At 46.2% G+C, this 26,227-nt stretch overlaps 1 protein-coding gene across 2 annotated transcripts in view; it reads right to left on the bottom strand.

Moving 5' to 3' along the window:
- Positions 1 to 26,227, bottom strand: part of BCOR (BCL6 corepressor) — a 337,930-nt gene that overhangs the window by 208,021 nt on the left and 103,682 nt on the right. Inside the window, exon 3 of one of the 2 annotated variants that reach the window (XM_068269861.1) lies at positions 21,519 to 21,562. The exons of the other annotated variant lie outside the window; for it this stretch is intronic. The gene's annotated coding sequence lies outside the window, so the exon portion shown is untranslated. The remainder of the gene's footprint in view (positions 1 to 21,518; positions 21,563 to 26,227) is intronic. 2 annotated transcript variants of the gene reach the window in all.

Here is a 26,227-nt window from a genome sequence, read left to right as displayed (position 1 = left end):
CAATGCCCTGCTGTCTGGTCTCCTATGACCCGAACAGCCCCACTGCAGTCCATCATGAATGCGGCAGCCAGAATTATTTACTGCTCCCATCGCTCCACCACGGCAGAACCCCTCCTAGAATCCCTCCACTGGCTTCCTATCCAGTCCAGAATCAGATTCAAGATACTGTGTCTGACCTACAAATCTGTCCACAAAACCTGTCCAACCTACATTTCCGATCTTACTCAGAGGTACACACCTAGCCGCTCACTCCGCTCTTCCAATGAACTTCGCCTAACCGCCCCCCGCATCACCCAGTCCCATGCACGCCTCCAGGACTTCTCAAGAGCTGCTCCAACACTATGGAACTCCCTACCTCCACCCATTAGGGCAGCCCCCTCCTTCAACATCTTCAAGAAAGCCCTCAAAACTCACCTTTTCACTCTGGCCTTCTACCCCTCACAAGTGCTCTAAACCTACAGCTGAACTCTGGTCCCCTACCATTCGTGTCCTTACCTCTCCCTCTAGATTGAAAGCCTTTGGGCAGAGTCCTCCTCCTTTTGTGTCCTACCTGATCTTGCACCTCCATTACTGTGAACCCATGCTATGCATCTGAGTGAACCTAACTTGCCTAATCTCCATGCTCCATCCAGTGACTGACTAAGCATTACCTGGTACTCATACTATGGTGTGTGATCTGGTTTTCTTGTATTCCTGTATTGTCATATTGCTGTATGTCACCCCTAAATATTGTCTGTAACCTAAATTAATGCTCAGCGCTGCGTAATATGTTGGCGCTTTATAAATACAATAAATAAATAAATAATAAAATAAATATCATCTAAAGAAAGTATACTACAGTTGTTGAACAGTATTTTCTAAGGCAAAGAATATCACTTCCACTATATACTACGGCAGAATATCCTCTGAGGCAAAATAAGTCAATGTCCACTTTAATGGTGTCAGTATATCAGGGGTCAGTTGAGGTACTGTTGTTTCTAGGATGAAAAATTAAGTAATAAAAATAGGCCTCAAAGGAAATTTGATAAATACAGCTGAGCCTGGTAACTGTTGTTCAATTACAACATTGTAATACTTTCAGAACAAGGCATGCAAATAACCACCACACATTTCTTAGTGTGTAAATAACAGGAACTGTAACAAAATTAATTAAATATACTGTATTGGTATTTTTATATAACATAAAAATGCTTCACATACTGTATATCTGGTATGTAATGCAGCCAAATTCAGGTACAACGCATATAGTATGAAAGACTCCTTAAAGTGAACCTGAAGTGCAGTAAAAAATAAAAATTTGATACCTCAGTAGAGGTAAAGCTGAATACTAACTTTACGACAAAGTAACATGGATCACAGCGATGTCCCACGATGATTGCTCCCCGATCCATCTTGCCGGCGGGTATGCACGACGTCACACGACAGGAGCGAATGAGACTTCAAGCAATCGCGGTACTTTGCACAGGAGTTGTCGGAGAACTTAAAGATCCGATCCGCTATTGTTGCAGCGTGCTGCTAAACGCCGTTTGCACGATTGCAAGTCTGTACCCAAATTGGGCTATATTCATAAACAATTTGCGGTGAAAAAAACTCGTGGAGGGAAAATACCGCAGCGGTATTTTAGACTTCTGGGTGGTCATTCATAAAAATGTTGGCAGCTGCGATAGCAGAGCGAAGATCTCCCGCTGAAGGCTGGCGATAAGCTGTCGGAAGGCATGCGGAAACACTTAAGCCGGCCGAGTCCTCCGTGCGCTGCTCTCTCTGGGAGGTCTGTCCCATTCACTTTCATTTAATCCGAACACTTCTCGCTACATCAGAGGAAGCGGAATTTCCCGCCCGCATACCGCTTCCTCTAATCTTTATGAATGGCCATTTTGTTATATTTTCTAGATACATCTAGAAAAACACTGCACAAGGCGGAAATTTCTCGCTTTGCTGGGGAATTGTAGCTTATCATGCGGAAACAGCTTTTATGAATGCCCACTTTGCTAAATGGACGGGAAAGTCCGCTGTTTTGAGCGGAAAACTTGCAGAACAGTTTTATGAATAGAGGCCATTGTGAGATTGTGGAAATGATCACTCGTCGTTCCAAACAAATCGTTGGAAAAATCACAAGGTGGGTACAGGCTAGTTGAGCCCATCGTTCCTGTGCAGGATCCCTCTGGGCATATCTGTCAAGAGCTTGTCATATATGCTCTTGTGGCCGTGCTCCTTGTACAAGCACAGCCATATTGTGAATGCGCAACAGTTCGGGAAAGCTGCACTGCATGTTGTCTGTGCATTGTGTCGCATACAGTGAAGCATACGGTGTGCATACCACACTCTATTATACCGCAAAGCACCCGCCCTCTGAGGTGGTGCATTGCAGTGCAGCAAGCTTCAATATGAAGCAGCCGTTATGCCACTGCGAACGTGGCCTAACTGTTCCACGCTGATTCGGTCTTATATAACCATTTTTTATTTTAAAAACATAATGGGTGAAAACTAAGAAATTGTATATATTTTTCCCCTATTTCTCTTTAAAAATGCATAAAAAAATAAAATAATTCATAGAACAAACTGCATTGAAATAAAGTCAAGCTTGTCCTGAAAAAAAAGTACAGGATAGATAGATTATCACTTAGGTGTCATAAGTAGTGATGAGGTTACTGCTAAATAGGGACATAGCAAAATGTCCAAACTCCTCCAGCCCATAAGGGGAAAATAACCGCTAAATAATGATACATGTGGGATTACAAACACTGCAGCCAAAAGGTGCTCGTGGCTTACAGCCGGGGAGGGGGGGGGGGGGGGGGGGGGGGGCTGAACAGCCTGACAAGCACGCAGTTCAACCTCCAGTGTGGAAGAGAACTAAGTCTACTTATCTGTGTGGTGTTTACATAACTGTTTTTTTACATACCTGACTTGTTTTATTAGCGTACAGTACAGTGTAATTTCACCTTGCTGGCTACAGCTTCAGCAGACTTGACAGATGGTGCACACACAAAAAGCCCTGCGCACACACTAGATGGTTCTCAGCCCAAAAAATAAAGCATGTGTACGGCGGCCCCGATGCATCGGCAAGAAATCCAGCCTGCTGGATCATGTCGTCAGAGTGCAGGCCAAGGTTATGGCTCTTCTCCTTAACCCTCGTGCTACGTCATATGCCACACAGTCATCTCTTCGCTCCCGGCCCCACCACAGCAACAGAATGTGTCGCTAGCCGGCAGGCATGCATACTTGGCTTAACTGAGCAGCATATAATGCTCTTGAAGTGCTAGAAGTAAGATGTAATGAAGCAGTTCATTTTGGCGCCTGGTGCTGAGCGCCATCATAGCAGCAATACTATGCTGTGTGCCCCGCGTAAGGCCCGGTTCACACTTGCGGTGGCCCTCCGGAATCGCCGTGCCGGAGCCGCACCGCTTGCAGAACGGACGGAACGGACGCACGGCATAGCAATGAAAGCCTATGCGTCCGTTCACATGCGTCCGTTCTGCCGAACCGGAGCCGGACCAGATCCGGGCCGGATCCGGACTCCGGCCTCCGTTCCAACATGCGCTATTTTTTCATCCGGCTCCTCCGGCAGCCGTATCCGGGGCGGAGCCGGACTGCACCATCCGGCCAATACAAACCAATGGGAACCGGAGAGCGCACAACACACAGGCTGAGAAATCCGGATGTTCTACCCCACTTTCTATGGGGATTGTTGCGGCGATATTGGATGGGGACACATGGGCAAGCATTTTGGAGTGGAGCAGCACAGCTGGATCCGGATCCGGAGATGTTGGCAGCATGTCGCAGGTGGAGGTGAGTGCTAAACAGCAGAGGGCCTGATTCCACAGGTCCCCCTTCTGCTGACCTCCCAGACCCCCAACTTTTTTTTTGTTTTTAACGTTTTTTTGCCAAACGGATCCGGATCGCATCCTGATGGACACCTGATGCAACCTGACCGGATCCGGATCGGATCCGGATCAGAACCGTACGGTTCCGATCCGGATCCGGTCCGGATCCGGTCAGGTCATCCGGTCCGTTTGGCAAACAACCGCAAGTGTGAACCGGGCCTAAGGGTAATTCAGAAGCTGTGGCAATCCCATCTCCCTCCGAGTTGCTACAACTTGGAGGGGGAATAGTATTTAACACCGCCAAGTAGTTTGGCGGCAGCAGGGAGAGCTGTCATTCAGCTCGCCCTGCTCCGAAGTCCCTGTATACTATGTACCCCGATGTAACACCCTGGAGGCTAGCAATGTGTCTGTTACTATGGAGGGCAGAGAAGGACTGATGCACTGCACATGACAGAGTGGCTTCTGGCAGGTGGGAGAACAATGTGCTCAGGGGTCACTTGGGTGTTGGACATCAGTAAGGATCCGGCATGTTGGGGGGCTCTTGCACACATGGTACGCTCTCACTCAAGGCTTTTTTTTAGTTGGCTGTGCGGACGATTTTAATCCAGTGTTTATACATTTCTTTAGGATGCCCAAAATAATTATTTGTGATTGCTTTAGGCATCTTTTACAAAAGTGTTCAGGTGTCCCCATATTACTGCTAGTTAGTGATTATGTTTGAAAACCATGTCTGAATTCTATTGTTATTTACAGCTGCTGGTTGCTCCAAATGATCCTTTCCCTTCACATAACTCAGATAATGATGCTCAGCACGTGCGTACATCATGGGCGTCGCTAGCCCTATTTTAGGGGGGCCCGTGCCCCCAACATGTCCTGGGGTGCCCCCAATCTATTTCCAGGGGTGCCCCGCAGGTGGCGGGCAGCGGCTGATACATACCTTCCTTGCGTTCCAGCGTGGATGTTTCTCCCTCTAGTGTCTGACGCTACTTCCTGTTTATACAGGAAGTTGCGTCAGAAGCTAGAGAGAGGAACATCCGTGGAACGCAAGGAAGGTATGTATCTGCTGCTGCCAGCCGCCTGTATACGCACTATTCAATGCTGGAGGGTAGCGCAGAGGGGAGAGCCCGAGGTGAGGGCTAGTTACGCCCCTGGCCGGGTCTGACGCTGGCTGTCAAGGTAAGCGGGGGCGCCTGTCACTACCTAACTGGGGGTTCCTGTCACTACCTAACCTGGGGGGCGCCTGTCACTACCTAACTGGGGATCCCTGTCACTCACTACGTAAGCTGGGGGTCCCTGTCACTCACTATCTAAACTGGGGGGCTCCTGTCTCTACCTAAACTGGGGGCTCCTGTCACTACATACACTGGGGGGCTTCTGTCACTACCTGAACTGGGGGGCGCCTGTCACTACATACACTGGGGGGCTCCTGTCACTGCCTGAGCTGGGGGGCTCCTGTCACTACCTGAACTGGGGTGCTCCTGTCACTACTTAAACTGGGGGACTCCTGGCGCTACCTAAACTATCCAGACTAGCCAGCCCAGCATCACCACCAGCCAACCAGCCTAGAATGACTGTCAAAAAGGCCACAGCATCACCACCAGTCAGGCCAGCATTTACTTCAACCAGCCAAGCACAGCCCAGCATCACCGCCAGCCAGGTCACAGCATCACCGCCAGCCAACCCGGGCACAGCATCACCGCCAACCAACCCGGGCACAGCATCACCGCCAGCCAGGCCACAGCACCACCGCCAGGCCTTTCAGCCCACACATCATCCCCAATCCAGCCAAAAATAGTATTGCCAGGCACAGCAGCCAGTAGAGGAGAATTCAGAAGCCAGGTGAGAGGTGCCTACCATATTAAGGGGGCATTCTGCCTATTTATGTGAAATACTGTCTATTTATGTGCCTCATGACTGCTGAATTTGTCTTGTTGTGGGCCTCATGATTGCTGAATTTGTCTTGGGGGTCACATGATTGCTAACTGCAAGACTATGGGAAAATCTGAATCATCATCATATGAGACAATAGCATTAAACCTACTTTTAAACAGAGAATAAAACTGGGAGGTTCTAAAAAAAAAAAATGAATACATTTTTTCAGGAGAAGGATGGATGAAATTGTTTATCTTCACAGTTTATTTTCAACTTGGATTTTCCATAATGTTCATGTATGAGTTAAAACGTTTGTACAGTATTTCGTTTAAATTGCTGTTGACACTTTGCGATATATAAGTGACTTTTGGGTTGCAGTTTGGGCACTCGGTGTCCAAAAGGTTCGCCACCCCTGTCCTAATCTAATGTCCCACCATTGCTAGGTTCATGTAAATTTGTCTCCACTCGTGACCACACCCACATTCTGGTCCATGGCCACACCCATTTTTCGTCAGGCACGCGTACCGCACCGCACAATGTAACCCTCATATTTTTGGGTGCTCTAGCTGCAGTGTGCTGATCTCTGCTGCCTACAGTATGTACATTATAAGCTGTTCTCTAGTGCCTGCACTGTGTGCTGATCTACCTCCAGTGTGTACAGTATAAGGTGTTACTCTGTGCCTTTACTGATTTTAAACCAGCTGTATTGTATGCTGATCCCTGCTACTTTTGGTATGTACAGTATTAGCTGTAAAGCCTGGTACACACATACAATTTTGATTAGCCAATTTTAGCTCTGTTCATCAAATGCATTTTCTGTTGGCCTACTTACTGCATGGGGGTGGTAAAATTGGTCAGTGACTGACCAATCAAAATTGTATGTGCGTATACATCTTTGATCTATGCCCATACTGAGTGTAAATTATCTAAATAAAGAACAGGGGGCTCCATCCAATATTTTGATGGGCAGGCCCGTTATCTGTAGCTAACACTGCTGCTAAGTTCATGTACATTTGGCTCCACTCATGGCCACGCCCACTCACTGTATGGTCACGCCCATTTTGCCCCAGAAAATGTGGTCTCCGGGTACTGCAAATAGTAGAACATCAGTAAGGTTAACAATATTCTGCTATCAACTTAACTAGCTGCTTCCTTTCCCACTTGGAGCGTTTTGTGATCCGATTCTGATCGCTTGCGGTCACACAATGCTAGGTACCTTCTTACGGCCTCGTTCAGATCAATTACCACAGATGGCCATGCGATCGGATCAGAACAAAACGCATACAATCGTACGCCATCTGTGCCGCTATGCGCTGCCGATCCCATTCACTACAGTGAATGGGTCAGTGCCGCGATTCCCGAAAAATGCATTTCCCATTTGATTTCCCTGCAGGTTCAATTATTTGGATGGAAATTGATTCTTTTGAATGTCCAATTGAGGGTAGGAACACACTAGGCAGAATCGCATATGCGTTTTCCATAGCACATAGTGGAAAATATGCCTAGTGTGTTCCTACCATAATAGCTGAACTCCAGCACCTCGTGGTCAAATTACCTAGCTGGTGCCGCCATAGCCACTAATTACATTGTGGGCTATGGCAGCACCAAATTCACCAGATGCACCATATGTCCAAATTCCCTTCTTTGTAGCATATAGCGGAGAAGTGTGTATGGGAAAAGGCTGCCTAAAACCAGTTACTTGCAAATATGTATGGACCTTTGATCCCACACTGAGAAGGCTGCGGTTAACAAAGCAGCTGATCCAAAATCTATACCAAAATATATGGGTTTCAGAAAACAGTATGTCTATCACAAAAACAGTATTTTCAGGAAACATCAAGCTGACATTTCCTGAATCAAACACCCAACAATAAATGGTGAAAATGTGCCTATCCGCAAGTCTACAGCCTTACGGGAAACTACAGTGCTGCTTTCATTATCATCTATTTTTGCTGTGTTTATATAGAACAGTAATCTATTGTAATCAAGGTTCTGGTGAAGCGTGCACACTTGGCGGACGATGTAGATGACATTAGATGGTGCTGATCGGCCGTCTCCCGTGTGTTGGCAGCAGGTGCCAGAGTGAGAACACGTAGCTGCCTCCGCAATGGAGTAGACATCGATAGCCCTACATCAAAAACAGCATACGCTCTTCCTTCCCGTCTCATCATTACGGCAAATCTGCTCTACAATTCCCAGCTTATATCTATCGCGGCCGCCTAGCATATCCTCATCATACACACAAGCAAGGGCTGGGAGCTCTCATTATCAACTGTATACATTAATGTGTGTAATAATTGCATATAAATGTACAGAAAAACTGCGGTCATTCATTCCCGCTGGGGTTGAGCAATGACCGATATCTCAAGGGTTAAACGCGCTTTCTTGCCGACCGTGAATAAAGGGACTTCTATGCAGGAGATGCAGCCAGCGATAGTGTAACCAAGAGGGTTAAACAAGGCAGCCATTCATCGCTAAGCGTTTGATCTTGCATGATCGTGCCTGACAGAAGCTGTGTTTCCCTCGTTTAGCAAGAAACAGCCTCAAGAGCGGCTGATTGATTAGGAGTCCCTCCCCCCAAAGCCCTTTTATTCCGCCCCCCTCCCCTCCTCAGATCACCAGGACAGAGATCCCCCGGGGGAGAAGCAGGAGAGGAAAGCACATCTCATTATATGGCAAATGGCCGGCCAGCACTACACAGCAAGATATTAAACTTGCTCCGCTCGCTGTCTTCCTGCTACTGGAATAGCTTTAACCCCTTTGTAGTCTGACGACAGGCAGGAAGAGAGGGACGTACGGCTTCTGCATAGCTTGCGCTCCTCGTTCTGTGCCGCGGGAATTCTGCGGCATCTTATTCCTCCTAATAGCCGGCTGTCTGAATAATACAGTTCTGAGAAGGCTTTTAAATGCGCTACATCATGTATTGTAGAATATATATATATATATATTAGGATTACATGGTTAGCAGAGCCTTGGAGCCAGCATTTCATATGTCGTCTCCATCTCAAAATGTCAATGCATGTCATTGGCTGTAAACGTTACTTCATGTGGGGAGATCTGCCCCTATGTCAAAAGTGTGCAGCTACCTTCTTGGAGGATGATTAGGTAAAACTTGCATAAATATGTCCAGAACGTGATTTTGCAGGTTATAATGAACTGGCCACAGGACATTGGTGGTAAAAAGCAACAGTGACATCAGTAGCTTCCAGGGGCATAGCTAGAATTAATGTGGCCCCATAGGAAAGTTTTGGTCGGGTGACCCTCCCCCCAAAATATAAAGTATCATTTGTTCCACAACTTCCCTCCCCTTTTAGATAACCAGAGGTGTCCCTCACCTAAGTATTAGGTAGCATTCCAGTAATGGTTGCTAGAGGTACCCCCTAATATTAGGTAGCCCAAAGTAGTAGCCAGAGTTCTCCCAGTATAGGTACCGCCCTAGTGTAGGTGGTCCTCCAGTAGAGGTAGTCCCCCAGTGTGGGTACTCAGAAGTAGCTCCTGCCAATATAGGTTGCTCTCGCAGTTTAGGAACCAAAGAGTAGTGACCCCCCCCCTGTCTGTGTAGATCACCACAGTGCCCCTGTATAGGTAACCAAAAGTTGTGCCTCAGTAAACACCGTTTGAGGTTTCTCCTACTAAGTATGGGTAGCCAGAAGAAACCACCTGCCCCCAGCATTGGTAGCCAGAAGTAGCACTTCCTCAGTATAGGTAGCCACAAGGGCCCGTACAAGTTGCCATGGTGCCCTCAGTATAGGTAGTCATAGAGAATGCCCCTTCAGTGTAGTAGCCAGAATTAGCCCTCCCTAAGTAGATAGACATGAGTACCCTATGCACTGTTCCCCAACCCTGTCCTCAAGGCCCATTAACAGTGCATGTTTTGTGGAAAGCCACAGAGGTTGTTAATCAGCTCTGCTGAGACACTAATTACCCCATCTGTGATTGTGTGTGGTTTTCTGCAAAACATGCACTGTTGCTGGGCCTTGAGGACAGGGTTGGGGAACTCTGCATAGCTTTCCCTGGTGTTGTCTAGTGGGCCTCCCTGTGCCACTATAATTTTCCCTCCCTGTGCCACTATAACTTTCCCTACCTGTACCACTATAACTTTCCCTGGTAGCCTAGTAGCAAGTGGTCCTCCCACACTCTATATATTTTAGACATAAGAGATTCAGGTTCAGCTAGCACACCAATATCTGTATTCCAGGATGTTTATTCCTTATTGTATGCACAACATGACAATTGTTTCAGGACCACGGAGGGCTCCCTTCATCAGATAAGTCTGCATCTAGCCCAAGCACCCAACTATCCACAGTAAGGTGTACCTCTCCAAAACTCAATATTGCACTATATATTTTAGACAGGATACATAGCTACCAACTGTCCCTTTTTCGGAGGGACAGTCCCTTTTTGGGAGCCCTGTCCCTCTGTCCCTCTTTCACCCTCTTTTGTCCCTCTTTCAGGACTTTGTCCCTTTTTCTATGTAAATATATATATTTCTATACTAAAAATGTGTTTGATTGACTCTAAACTTTATTCCCATCCTTTAAATTGATATACTACTAATTTTAAAATGTTACTATGAAGGAAAATGAACCAGGATAGAAAGGACCAATGTGGTTTGAATTATAAAACAACATGTTTCTTATGAAATCTTTATGGTATGCGTGACTAGAGGCGTGGTGAGGGCGTGGCCAGGGGTTTGCCACGGGCGTGGCTTAAGTGTGCCTTTTTCTCATCTCAAAAAGTTGGGAGGTATGAGGATAGGTGGTGATAGGAGGTAGCAGCAAGACCACCTTCAAACTTAATGCCAGTTTGCACAGACAGTGTGGTATGAGCAATGTAGGCGCAGCCTCAGCAGCAACACTCTCCTCTCTCGCACAGAGATTGGACTGAATGATTGCTGTCACATCACTGCTTGCCTCACTTCTCCGTGGCTTTGTCCTCTGCTCTTATGTGCAACAGCCACTCCTTCCAGGCCAGAAATACAAATTAAATGTCAGGCCCAGTCATACACGTATTCAAGTGCTGGCAGCAGACAGGTGGGAAAATGGTTCCCCTACACAAGCCTTGATGCTGCAGTACCACCTTGTAACTTGACGCTAGGAGAGGTGGACAGGGTTTATATTAAGTATACATTTCATAATTTTAATAGAAGAAACGCGATGCCTGCCACTGGGACTGCCCTACCCTCCGCCACAGGCCCTAAGGTGATCTCTATACCTATACTGTTGCTCCTATACCTAAATCCCTAAAACTATATGACCATACATTCTTACAACATCTTCTGCCTCACCTAAATTCAGCGCCCAAACATAACCTCCTACAACTAAAGTCTAATTACCACCATCTGCCGCCCATTAAAAGACAAAGACAAACACTTATATAGTGCTTTTCTCCTGGCGGACTCAAAGCGCCAGAGCTGCAGCCACTAGGGAACGCTCTATAGGCAGTAGCAATTTTAGGGAGACTTGCCTAAGGTCTCCTGCTGAATAGGTGCTGGCTTACTGAACAGGCAGAGCCAAAATCCAGCACCTCCTCCCAACCCTAACCTCTCACTACATGCCTCTGCCTCATATTAATGTAGCACCTCCTCCCAACCCTAACCTCTCACTACATGCCTCTGCCTCATATTAATGTAGCTCCTCCTCCCAACCCTAACCTCACTACATGCCTCTGCCTCATATTAATGTAGCTGCTCCTCCCAACCCTAACCTCTCACTACATGCCTCTGCCTCATATTAATGTAGCTCCTCCTCCCAACCCTAACCTCTCACTACATGCCTCTGCCTCATATTGATGTAGCTCCTCCTCCCAACCCCAACCTCTCACTACATGCCTCTGCCTCATATTGATGTAGCTCCTCCTCCCAACCCTAACCTCTCACTACATGCCTCTGCCTCATATTAATGTAGCTCCTCCTCCCAACCCTAACCTCTCACTACATGCCTCTGCCTCATATTAATGTAGCTCCTCCTCCCAACCCTAACCTCTCACTACATGCCTCTGCCTCATATTAATGTAGCTCCTCCTCCCAACCCTAACCTCTCACTACATGCCTCTGCCTCATATTAATGTAGCACCTCCTCCCAACCCTAACCATTCACTACATGCCTCTGCCTCATATTAATGTAGCTCCTCCTCCCAACCCTAACCTCTGACTACATGCCTCTGCCTCATATTAATGTAGCTCCTCCTCCCAACCCTAACCTCTCACTACATGCCTCTGCCTCATATTAATGTAGCTCCTCCTCCCAACCCTAACCTCTCACTACATGCCTCTGCCTCATATTGATGTAGCTCCTCCTCCCAACCCTAACCTCTCACTACATGCCTCTGCCTCATATTAATGTAGCTCCTCCTCCCAACCCTAACCTCTCACTACATGCCTCTGCCTCATATTAATGTAGCTCCTCCTCCCAACCCTAACCTCTCACTACATGCCTCTGTCTCATATTAATGTAGCTCCTCCTCCCAACCCTAACCTCTCACTACATGCCTCTGCCTCATATTAATGTAGCTTCTCCTCCCAACCCTAACCTCTCACTACATGCCTCTGCCTCATATTAATGTAGCTCCTCCTCCCAACTCTAACTTCTCACTACATGCCTCTGCCTCATATTAATGTAGCTCCTCCTCCCAACCCTAACCTATCACTACATGCCTCTGCCTCATATTAATGTAGCTCCTCCTCCCAACTCTAACTTCTCACTACATGCCTCTGCCTCACATTACTCCAGCTCCTCCTCCCAACCCTAACCTATCACTACATGCCTCTGCCTCATATTAATGTAGCTCCTCCTCCCAACTCTAACTTCTCACTACATGCCTCTGCCTCACATTACTCCAGCTCCTCCTCCCAACCCTAAGGTCTCAGTACATGCCTCTGAATCACATTACTCCAGCTCAGTGGCGGCTCCAGGAATTTTTTTAGGGGTGCTATGCAGGTGCTTGACCAATTTCCATGGGAAGCTGACGACCTGTGGCGCAAAAAAATGGACGTGGCTACAACCTGCGGCGCGCTAACTAATTTACAGTGAACCCAGGGTGAGAGTGATATGGTGGCTGCCATATTTATTTCCTTTTAAACAATTCTAGTTGCCTGGCAGCCCTGCTGATCTATTTGGCTGCAGTAGTGAACTGAATTACACCAGAAACAAGCATGCAGCTAATCTTGTCAGTTCTGACAATATTGTCAGAAACCCCTGACCTGCTGCATGCTTGTTCAAGGTCTATGGTTGAAAGAATTAGAGGCAGAGGACCAACACGGCAGCCAGGCAGCTGGTATTGCTTAAAAGGAGATAAATATGGCAGCCTCAATATTATTCTCACCTCGGGTTCCCTTTAAAAGTGCAACGCAAAGACAGAGGGCCCAAGTTTTGTTGACCCTTTCCCCAGAAAATTCACATAATTGTGCAGGTTTTCTCAAGAAAATACACGTAATGTGAGCAGATTTGAACAAAAAACACGTTCAATAACCCCAATATGCACAACCGTTATCAGATATGACCCCAATATGCACAATCGTCATCAGATATGACCCCAATATGCACAACCATTATCAGATATGACCCCAATATGCACAACCATTATCAGATATGACCCCAATATGCACAGCCGTTATCAGATATGACCCCAATATGCACAACCGTTATCAGATATGACCCCAATATGCACAACCGTTATCAGATATGACCCCAATATGCACAACCGTTATCAGATATGACCCCAATATGCACAACCGTTATCAGATATGACCCCAATATGCACAATCCTTATCAGATATGACTTTTTGTTATGGAGAAACAGCTGGAGGAGTAGGGGATATGCTTAACTTTGTATGCCCCGATTGGTATTTGTTTACCTGGTGCGTGTATAGGAGGCGACGGCGGAATGTTTTGCCGTCAATGCTGATGGACCTTGATTTTATTGGTCCAACATGCGACCACTCTTATTGCGCAGCCTCCTCCTCCAGACTGATTGGTTGTTCGGAGCCCCTCTGACGTTTGACCAATGAACTTCACTGCAGGCGCCGACGCACTTTCCGGAAGGGGCGGAGTTTATGCCCGTGATATACCGGAAATGCCTCGGACGCCATTTTGTGGAACGCAGCGTGACCAAGCGTCCTGTTGGACGTGAAACGGCCGTCGCCGACCCTCTTGCAGTCCTGAGCACCCACTTCCACCCCCGCACCAGCCACCGCAGCATGACCAGGTGATGTTGGTATGACGATTCCTACTATTAGCATGTTTTTCACTTTGCACAATAAATTAAGTTGAATGACGGAAGGTGCCCGTAGCTGTTTCTCCATAACAAAGATTTACCTGATGTTCTTCCTTCCCATCCTACCTATACGGAGCACACGTTAGTGACCGATGTGAATGCATGCATGAAGGTGTACGTCTTGTGGGGATGTTGAACCCGACATAGCATCTCCCACATACCCTCCATCTGTTACAAATATTGGAGTGCCACACGTATCTGTTCTTGTGACGTCTTATCAGATATGACCCCAATATGCACAATCCTCAGCAGATCTGACCACAATATGCACAATGCACAGCAGATCTGACCCCAATATGCACAATGCTCAGCAGTTCTGACCCCAATATGCACAATGCTCAGCAGTTCTGACCCCAATATGCACAATGCTCAGCAGTTCTGACCCCAATATGCACAATGCTCAGCAGTTCTGACCCCAATATGCACAATGCTCAGCAGATCTGACCCCAATATGCACAATGCTCAGCAGTTCTGACCACAATCAGCAGCACCACCTGAAAAAGAAAAGAAAAACCCATTTACTCACCTAGTCAGAAGACCTCCTGTTCCGACCTCCTCCTCTCCCGACCTCCTTGTGGCGCGCAGCTCAGCTCCCACGATCCTCTTCCTTCCTGCAGCCTGCATTACCCGGCGAGCAGGGCTACGGGAAAATGGCCACCCGAAGCCCTGCACTGCAGACTCCAAGTCCGCAGAGCAGGGCTTTGGGCGGCCATCTTACCGTAGCCCTGCTCTGCTGCTTCGGGCTGCCGCTGTGAATTGACTCGGCGTCTCTTAGACGCCTGAAGTCAGTTCACGCCAGGGGGTGCTTTGGGGTGCTTAGACAAATTTAGGGGGTGCTTGAGCACCCCCTGGCGCCGCCACTGCTCCAGCTCCTCCTCCCAACCCTAACCTCTCACAGCATGCCTCTGCCTCACATTACTGCAGCTCCTCCTCCCAAGTCTAACCTCTCACAGCATGCCTCTGCCTCACATTACTGCAGCTCTTCCTCACAACCCTAACCTCTCATAGCATGCCTCTGCCTTATATTAATGTAACTCCTCCTTCCAAGTCTAACCTCTCATTACATGCCTCTGCCTCACATTACTGCAGCTCCTCCTCCCAACTCTAACCTCTCACTACATGCCTCTGCCTCATATTAATGTAACTCCTCCTCCCAACCCTAACCTATCACTACATGCCTCTGCCTCATATTAATGTAGCTCCTACTCCCAACCCTAACCTCTCACTACATGCCTCTGCCTCATATTAATTTAACTCCTTCTCCAAACCCTAACCTCTCACAGCATGCCTCTGCCTCACATTACTGCAGCTCCCCCTCCCAACCCTAACCTCTCACTACATGCCTCTGCCTCATATTAATGTAACTCCTCCTCCAATCCCTAACCTCTCACTACATGCCTCTGCCTCACATTACTCCAGCTCCTCCTCCCAACCCTAACCTCTCACTACATGCCTCTGAATCACATTACTCCAGCTCCTCCTCCAAACCCTAACCTCTCACTACATGCCTCTGTCTCATATTAATGTAACTCCTCCTCCAAACTCTATCCTTTCACTACATGCCTCTGCCTCACATTACTCCAGCTCCTCCTCCCAACCCTAACCTCTCACTACATGCCTCTGAATCACATTACTCCAGCTTCTCCTCCAAACCCTAACCTCTCACTACATGCCCCTGCTTCACATTACTGCAGCCCCTCCTCCCAACTCTATCCTCTCACTACATGCCTCTGAATCACATTACTCCAGCTCCTCCTCCAAACCCTAACCTCTTACTACATGCCTCTGAATCACATTACTCCAGCTCCTCCTCCAAACCCTAACCTCTCACTACATGACTCTGTCTCATATTAATGTAACTTCTCCTCCAAACTCTATCCTCTCACTACATGCCTCTGCCTCACATTACTCCAGCTCCTCCTCCCAACCCTAACCTCTCACTATATGCCTCTGAATCACATTACTCCAGCTCCTCCTCCAAACCCTAACCTCTCACTACATGCCCCTGCTTCACATTACTGCAGCCCCTCCTCCCAACTCTATCCTCTCACTACATGCCTCTGAATCACATTACTCCAGCTCCTCCTCCAAACCCTAACCTCTCACTACATGACTCTGTCTCATATTAATGTAACTTATCCTCCAAACTCTATCCTCTCACTACATGCCTCTGCCTCACATTACTCCAGCTCCTCCTCCAAACCCTAATCTCTCACTACATGCCCCAGCCTCACATTACTGCAGCCCCTCCTCCCAACTCTATCGTCTCACTACATGCCTCTGCCACTACATGCCTCCTCTCACTCTCTTGCCTCACAACACCCCCAAATATCACAAACCTCTTCCTACTCTTCTCTACTTCATATTACCTTAAGCTTCCCACTTTTACCACATGCTTCACACCCTACATTGTCGCCTACATCTTACCTCTCCTCACTCTCCTTGGACTCACAGTACCCGTGTAACCCGTATGAAACCGTTTGCACCAGGCTGTGGCTGAGTGGAATCCACCAGACACTGACTGAAATTATCAAAGATTTATTCGCAGCCGAACAGTGGTCACGGTAATTGTTATCAGCTCCAAACACTTCAATGTCAAAGCACACCTCCCTTGCACATCAAAGGTCAATAATACACAACATCTAGTCTTCACAGCCGGTGCACCGGTAAAACCTGAGGAAGGAAACGGTTAGTTACACAGAAATTATAGTGAGCTACAATAGGTCTTCTCATACAACAATCAACCACTTTACAGCATATACAGATCACTGTACCGTTGTTGGGCGTGGGCTGGGGAAAGGGATGGTCTACTGAGCAATTCAGTCCAATACCTAATCAGTTCTCAGTCACTTGCGAACAAGTCCAAGCTATATTGCTCAGCAAAACCTTGGCGGAAACTCGTGACAGTTCGCAATATGGTACTGAATAGTTGACAGTTCGTTGGTTGGTCCAATCAGGACATTCACCTTGCTCCAAGATCTTTTAGACTCTTTAGGTTGTACTTGTATCACTCAATACACTTTACTCTTAATACCTCCCCTCTGGATTGGGCCTCCCCAAAACAATAAACAAAATAAAATATAACTCAAATAATCAAAAAGGGTTAAAGCAAAATAAAGATAAATAAAATATAAAGTGACCGATGCACCCCTCTATACCATTAATACCACCCTCCTAGGTTAGGGGGGGGCTGAGAGATGGATGGGGGGGATAGGGGGCAGTGGTGGGAGGGCTGGGGTGCGGTGGCATAGCTAGCATAGTTGCCCCAGTATAGAGAGTTTCGTTGCCCCAGTGTGGCTAGTATAGTTACCCCAGTATAGCTAGCATAGTGCCCCAGTATAGCTAGTATAGTGCCCAGTATGGGTAGGTAGTGCCCCAGTATAGCTAGTAAAGTGCCCCAGTATAGCTAGTATAGTGCCTAGTATGGGTAGGTAGTGCCCCAGTATAGCTAGTAAAGTGCCCAGTATAGCTAGTATAGTGCCCAGTATAGCTAGTATAGTGCCCAGTATGGGTAGGTACTGCCCCAGTATAGCTAGTAAAGTGCCCAGTATAGCTAGTACAGTGCCCAGTATGGGTAGGTAGTGCCCCAGTATAGCTAGTATAGTGCCCAGTATAGGTAGTATAATGCCCAGTATGGGTAGGTAGTGCCCCAGTATAGCTAGTATAGTGACCGGTATAGGTAGTATAGTGCCCAGTATGGGTAGTATAGGTAGTAAAGTGCCCTGTATATAGCTAGTAAAGTGCCCAGTATAGGTAGTGCCCCAGTATAGCTAGTATAGTGCCCAGTATGGGTAGGTAGTGCCCCAGTATAGCTAGTAAAGTGCCCAGTATAGGTAGTATAGTGCCCAGTATGGGTAGGTAGTGCCCCAGTATAGTGCCCAGTATAGTGCCCAGTATGGGTAGGTAGTGCCCCAGTATAGCTAGTATAATGCCCAGTGTAGGTAGTATAGTGCCCAGTATGGGTAGGTAGTGCCCCAGTATAGCTAGTATAGTGCCCAGTATAGGTAGGTAGTGCCCAGTATAGCGCCCCAGTATGGGCAGGTAGTGCCCCCCGCAGCCGCCGCTATTACCTTATCCGTCGGCCACTTCCTCTATATTCCCTTCTCCTCAGTCTCCTGCCCGGCGTGTAAGTGATTCACAGCAGCGCCCCCCGAGTGTGATGACTGATGTGGCAGGAAAGAGCTTCCTGTAGCGGCAATGTGTATCACCGTTACCATGGGAACCGCTCTCTGTCTCCTGCTTCCTGTTGCATCATCACACAGCAGCTGCTGTGAATCACTTACACGCCGGGCAGGAGACTGAGGAGAGGGGAATATAGAGGAAGTGGCCAACGGATAAGGTAATAGCGGCGGCTGCGGGGGGCACTACCCACCCATACTGGGGCGCTATACTGGGCACTACCTACCTATACTGGGCACTATACTAGCTATACTGGGGCACTACCTACCCATACTGGGCACTATACTACCTATACTGGGCACTATACTAGCTATACTGGGGCACTACCTACCCATACTGGGCACTATACTGGGGCACTACCTACCTGGGGATCCCTGTCCTAAGTGATATTTTCACACCATGTCATAAAATGCCTTTTAAAGGGAACCAGAGATGAATTAGGAAAAATATTTTGTGCATACTTGGGGCTTCCTCCAGCCCCATCTGCCTGGATCGCTCCCACGCCGCCGTCCTCCGCTGCCCGCAGCTATGAGAACCGGGTCCCGTCACTGACGTCATCGGAGCCAACCTACGCAGGAGAATTGCACCCTCTATACGCAAACAAACAGACCCGTAAGGACCAGAGACAGCTGGTACCAGAAACCTTACATACCAACAAATCGCCGCTACTGGCGTTCACGCCGCACACCTGTTGCCTCAGGCCACCCACTCTGCCGTCTCTATGATAGCAGAGCTCTGTGAGCTGGTCGGGTGCTGATTTCATTGGCTCCTAACCCTGTGATCAATGTGAGCCCATGAGATTGGCTCACATTGATCACAGGGTCAAGAGCCAATGAAATCGGCTCCTGACCGGCTCACGGAGCTCTGCTGTCATATAGACAGCAGGGCGAGTGAGCTGTGGCGGGAAGAGAGCCATGTTATTAGTGGGAGTGCGCAGCGTTGAGTGAAATCTACACCCTCGGCGGAATATCAGCCTCCAAACAGGGTGTAGAGTTCAATCACCGCTGTTTGAAAGCGGTTAAAGAGAACGTGAAAATTATCTCTTAGGAGAAAACTCAGGAGAAAAAGTGAATTGCGTATGGGCCAATGTCTGTTTACAAAACAAAGGCTCTCTGCAGTTATTGCAGTAAAGCTCACTGACTGCTCTAAAGTGGGCCCAATTCAGTGAGTTCTACTCCATCATAGCAACAAAATCATATTATCAGTTATTTTATATAGGGCGTGATTGTTAGTATATCAAAAATGTGAACAACTCACCTTTCTATTAATGCATTTAGATTCATGCAATCTACATTCATACTTCTGGGATGTGATAAAGAGGTGGTTGGGGTGTGGCACTCTCACAGGGGGCTAAAGGAAAATGAGCAGGAACAGTACCAGCCATGCAATCATAAGATATATGTACAAACTGCACATATCAGTGTACGTTAATTAAATAACTAGACAGGGATACTGTTGAGTACCTGGTGAGCTTGGTAAGAGCCTGATTTTAAACAAAATTTGTGCGTGCATAAATGCCAAAAATGAACATACTGAGAGGAACATATTACTGCGGGTTCCATCAACATGAGGACAGGCATATGACTCGCTGCCAGTCATTCTCTATGAAACAATTACCCATTTATGGCCACAACAGTCTCCGTTTCAGCTGCATGTGTTCCTGAATGACAGTTTTTTTCATCATGTTATTAAATGACAAAGATTATCATGAGAATTGCTGAAGCCATTATATTAGCCTAAAAAAGTTCTACAACTGGAGTTGGAGTTCTGACATTCATTAGAAAGGTTTGGCATAGCACTGGTATGGATTGGTTATGTATCTTTAGCTTTAAAGAGGAACTCTAGATAACGTTTGTTGTTTTGAACAACATGTTGAAGTTAGAACCCTTCAGCTTTTCATTGGTGACTGTGTCCAATGGGGAGATAATCATTCACAAGCCCATTCCAGCCACATTACAGGAAGTTAAAAGGCAAAGGTCAAAATACAGGTGGGTATGCATTATAAGATGTATCTATCTGATACTGATCTGTCAGCTGGTTTACCACCTTACACCAGTTCATATTAGACAGAGATTTTATTTAGTACTCACTGCACCACTCAATCTATATATATAAAATCAGATGTATGTATGTGTGTATGTATGTGCCGCGATCACGCAAAAACGGCTTGACCGATTTGAACGAAACTTGGTATACAGATCCCTTACTATCTGGGATATGTTCTGGGGGTCTCGCGTCCCCCCTGCACACCTGGGCGGAGCTACAAATAGCAAATCAGATTTCACCCATTCATTTCAATGGAAAAAATGTAAAAGGCTGCCATTTTCACAGTACTCAAGCCAGAGTCCCCACATTTGGCACAGGTGGTCACTTGGTGACCGAGGTTACAAATCCAGGAAAAGTGGGCGGAGCATAAAACAGCCAATCAAATTTCATATTTACACTGGTACTAGCAGATGCCTCAAACCTGCTACAGTTGGTCATTGAGTGACTGGGGTTCAAATGCTGGAGAGGGGCGCAGCCACAAACAGCCAATCTGATTTGTTTAATTTCTATGGGAATATACAAATTATTGATGCTAAAGACCCCAAAGCTCACAAACTTGGTCATTGAGTGTTTGTGCGTTAGGGTTAGAAAAAGTGGGCGGAACCAACACCAGTCAAATACATACCCGGGCAACGCCGGGTCATCAGTGGGTGGAGACAAATACAAATTTCACTGGGAAAATGTAAACTGCAGCCATTCTTACACTGTTAATGACAGGATTCTTAATCTTTGCACAGTTGGTCACTCATATTCAGAAAAGTGGGTGGAGCCTACAAAAGTGAATAAAGCTTCTCCTATTGCTTTTCAAGGGAATATTTAATTGCTACCATTCTTGCACTGTTAATGGCACAGGCCTCAAACCTGGTACAGTTGGTCATTGGGTGACTGGGGTTCAAATTCAGAAAAAGGGGTGGGGCCACAAACAGCCTATCAGATTTTTTCATTTCAATGCAAATTATTGATGCCAAAGACCACAAAGCTCACAAACTTGGTCATTGAGTCATTGTGTTAGAGTTAGAAAAAGTGGGTGGAGCCAACACGAGCCAAACACATACCGGCCAATCAGCTAGTGCATGATAAAGCTATGTAGCCACCAATTGCTTACTGTTCTAACATCTAACCTATTAAAAATGTCTAATATCAGTCAGTATTAAAATTTGTACTGCCCTCTCTTTCCACATGAGTGATAAGCTGCACAGAGCGGGAGCCTTTGTTACTCCTGTTTAATGCACTTTATTGAATATAACAGAAGCACAAAAATATAGCACATATTGTGTTTGTATATTGAACATGAATAAACACATAAGTGGGAACTGCAATACTGACCTTTTATGGGAAGACACATGGCCGTGTGGACTGCAGAATGCAGGCTAAAGGGAAGCCAGGAAAACATGTATATGGTCAGTATAGGCCCCCTTTCATACTTTACAGAATTTGTGTGCGTTGTGCAGGATTGCGATTTTACCTTCGTCACACATCTAATGTGTTTCAATGGTATCGCAGTGATCATACATTTTTGTGCACATTTTTGGATCTGATTTTCCTGCTTTATTAAATCGGCATTTTGATGCAGGATGTGCAAATTGGAAATGCAGAATATTTGCATTCGGTACGTGAAAACTTGTATGCAAATTTAAAGTTAATTATGTAAATGTTCATGTAAATTAAGTTCATTAGTATGCACAAACAAAAATCACATTACGAAACATTGCATACAAAACGCACACAAAAAGATATGGAACTTAAAAATGGCAATACACAGAATAGTAAATACAAAACAACGTGGAAAAAATATCCAGAAATTGCAGGGATAAATGTGAAGTCTACGTTAGATTTAAAGAGTGGCCTCCTATACCTTCTCAGGACACCCCAATATGCAGCAAACCCTCTCTTCAGGCATTTTCTGACTCATTGCACATATAGACATTTGCCAACAGACATTACTGATATCATGCATTGACATTTGAATCTACTGTATTTTGAATGCTCCCCCTCATGCATTGAAGCAACAATAACAAGTAACAAGGCACCTTACAGACATCTATTGATGGAAGTACATAGCTCAGTGTAGTATGGTCATTCTATACCTGCAGGTTTCTGTGGGACCTAAAGATTTCCTGAAAGAACAGCTGTTCAGACTTGTAGAAGAAGACACACTGTTTACGCTATTGTAGGACACTGCAAATATTTGTACTGGGGTTAGCTCCGCTGGCTGCTCAAGTTATTTTAACTGAGCCAATTTTTCTAGGAAGAGGAATAAAATGGGGCAAGAGTGAAATGGCTAGCAGAAATTACCGGTAAGTGTCCAATATCAGTGCAAAGTTTAATGATAGTGCTATAAAACACGTCAATTAAAACTAAGGTGAACTTGTGTCCTTCATCTTAATCTGACAGCCAATCTGTCAGCCAAAGTGATTAATTGCTTGTGGCTGCAGAAGAACGGCATCTAGTAATATTTACACCTTTGCCTGGCTTACTCACCTGTACAAAGCAGTCCAGTTGGGTGTAGAGCCAGAGCAATTATTATTGGGTTACTAGTTTGGGCAAGCTGTTGCGTTAGTTTAGAGTTAAGGATATTTTGGGATCTAAGGAACACACACATGAGGCATGTTGCCCCATGAGAATTGGGAACCGATCCCTCAGACGACATTGCAGGGCTGAGGCTGTACAGACGCGTCACTAGCCTTCAGACTCGTAATGTGTTCTGTTGCTATACAGGAGCCAGGTGGAGAGGTGATGGAGCAGCGCAGGAGTGACATCACATGATGGATGGGAGTGGGGAGAACAATGCTCTCAGCCAAACCGAACCCTTCATAGTACATAGTACATAGTGTAAGCATTGGAGCTTACACTCAGCTGTCTGCTGGCACATGTCTTCTCTCTACAACCGCAGGTGCTCCTCTCTGTCTCCTCTCTCCCAGGGTGCCTATGTCACATGACAAACGCTAGAGGCCGAACACTAGAGACACTGTGGCACATGCCTTACATGACCACTAGAGGCCTCTATTGCTTGGCCCCTAGCGATTGTCACGTGACACAGGCCCCCAAAGAGAGAAAAGACAGGGAGAGCACCCGGCAGTGGAGAGAGCGCATGGGAAGTGCATCAGTGGACAGATGAGTGTAAGTTCCACTGCCTACACTGTGCGTCACTCGAAATTGGAAAGAGCTACCCCAATGCTCTGGTCCCACCATCGATCAGAGCGATATCTTCTGTCCATCGCAAATGACTGATCGATTTCAGCCAAAAACTGATCAAGCATCGTTTGCGGCATTGATCTCTAGCAGATTCAATCAAATGATCAAATCGGCTGGATATCGTCCCAGTGTATAACCACCTTAAGGTGCAGATTCAAACACTATGATTGAATCGGATGGTAATTGATTCCTTTAAATGTTTAATCGATCCACTTTCCATCGATTGACCAAAAATCTATCAAAAACATAAATCCATCAGGACGTAAAAATCTAGGTCGATCAAAGGGCAAAGCAGAAGTGGCGGTAGATTGATGGCCCAAAGAATTGCACTTCACAGAACAGTGCAATGCTGCAGTTCAAATGATTTTCAATAGATTTTCAATAGATTCCCTGCTGAAGTATTAAAAATTGATGCGCTGTGTGTGATAGGAATCGTTTCCTTTTAAATGGATTCCTTTCAGAAAGGAATTGATCGTTTTGAAACATAGGGTGAAAATCTATATGTGCATGGCCAGCTTAAATGTCCCCAGATAGCTAATTGAACGCTCTGCCCTAAATGTTATTTTTATTAGATATAGTAAGTATTATGGAACATTCAGGCAGGGGTCACACTTGGGGGAATTGCTGGCAATTTCACACAAAGCAAAATCGCACTGCAAAACACAGTGGTCCACTAAGGTAAAAGCACTGTAATCCAGACGAAGGCCGTAACCGCTCCACAGATACTGCATGTAGGGGCTTCTTTACTGCCCTTCTACTGCACACATGTGTAGGCTGGGCTGTTTTGTCTCTGCTGCAAGGACAATGTTTTGAGGGTGGTTAGATGCTGTTCAAACTGCAAAGGGGCAGGCACAGACTGAATCTCTCTGAGAAGGTTACAACCTATAGCAGTAATGTGGTATAGGGAGCAGCCAGAGTATGGGATCTTCAGTAAGCCCTTTAAAGTGGACCCTGAACTCTTGTACTGGACAGAAGGAAAACATAGAGAAATGCACCCTGTGTGTATTTAGAGAGTATTGCCTGTTTAATTTCACCTCATTTGTGTCTAATCAAAAGTTGTAATTTGATCTCTACCCTGTGTCATATGACTGCCAATGGCAGATATGACAGATAAGCTCATTTGAAAGAACAGGATGTCAACAATATGTCTGCTTCCATGAATCAGGAAGTAGAAACAGTGCAGATTTTTTTCAGGATTTGTATCAGCTGTAACAAAGAAATGTTTTTTGTTTAAAGGTTATTATGCTGCATATCTTTTAGAGCAGAGAGGATGTTCTGTGTTCAGGTCCACTTTTAAATTGATTTATTTGATATCAGCTGATGACGGAGCTTACATACAGAAAAAGCAAGTACTCTTTGAATGCTTACGTGGGAAAATATTTTTGCCTGAAGGGAGAGTTAACAAACTGTAAAGTGAAACACCACTTTTTTGAGAACTAAGCAAGTCAGCTCTGTACAATGCTAGGATTAATAATCCTGAAGAGCATTTAATGGCTATAAATTGGTGGCACTGGGGTCTACAGCAATGGTAGCTACAGGCAGTAACAAGGCTGTACTGTACCTCAGGAAATGCCTGTATTTGACTAGACTTCCTGGGTTGGACTTTCAGCCAAGCCCCCTCCAGCCCCTGCCACAGTTCTACCTATTCTGTGCTAGCCACACCCCCTTCTGGGCCCCTAGTGATATCATAACCCGCCCCCTGCCTCAGCATAGTGGCCAGACAGCTGTGGATAAAGTCAGTCCTCTGATTTTCATCCAGCTATAGAGGCTCAGGAGGGGTAAGACAATACACAGAACATGTATATCGTGCTTTTCTCATGGCAGATGCAAAGTGCCAGAGCTGCAGCCACTTAAGGCACACTCCACAGGAGACCATGATCGAAGAGTCCTAAGTGTTACCCAAAGACTCCTTAATGTTTTACACTCTGTCTTGAGCCAGGATTCGAACCCTTGTCAAAGGGGTCAAATCCCACATCATAGGCAAGAGCCTTACCAGTAAGCTATCTAGCTGACTCTAGTAGCCAGTGCTGCTGAGGCAGCAAGACTAGGATACCTCCTTACTACCGGATAGGTAAACAGCGACCAAGGTCCTCACACATTTTTTACTCAGCTCAAATTAATTGAAGTGACTGAATCAGGAAAGGATTGAGCTCATCAAGTAGAACACACTTCTCTATTTCTCAAGTCCATCCTAAACATTGGCATGGAAATGGCCCTGGAGGACTGGAGATTGGCATCTGTGGGAGTCACTTTAACTGCAAACAATATTTGCACTTGCCTATTTATTTTGTGCGCGCATACAAAACACACAGCCATTCCACAGTTACCCTAATACCGATAACCATGTTAGAACCATCAACGCTTCTTCCAGAGAGTGAATTACTGAAGTGACAATTGTCCCTCTTCTTGGAAAAGAAGTATAATTTATCCTTGGTTAATCTTTAAAATGTGAGATGAATTTAATGCATACATGTAAAAAACGGCGCTGGCAAATTTGGGTGCAGGATGAAGCCGATAAACGTCTCACCCTGCTGCTGCAAAAGTCCCGGCTGTGTTAATTACTATCCCCCCTCCAGGCCGCCATGGACAACGGAGAAAGACATTGCTATTGCTGGCAGACGAATTGCACTGTTTTTAAGTAATTTGGGCTCCGTCTTTCGTCTGCGCTTAAATTAGCTTCTGAACGCTGCTATAGTCATAATTCCCATTACGGGCTATGGCGGTGGATGCTGCACCTAAATTTGCCGGCGCCTATGTGTTCTGCATTGTGATTTTAATAATTATAAATTACAAAGAGATCTGATGAGGGTTTGGTGAAAGAGGAATTTTCCTTTAAAGAG

This window comes from Hyperolius riggenbachi, chromosome 2, assembly GCF_040937935.1.
Source record: "Hyperolius riggenbachi isolate aHypRig1 chromosome 2, aHypRig1.pri, whole genome shotgun sequence".
NCBI classification, from domain to species: domain Eukaryota; kingdom Metazoa; phylum Chordata; class Amphibia; order Anura; family Hyperoliidae; genus Hyperolius; species Hyperolius riggenbachi.
The sequence above is the reverse complement of the archived record's forward strand: the minus strand, read 5'-3'. Positions and strand labels throughout refer to the sequence as shown.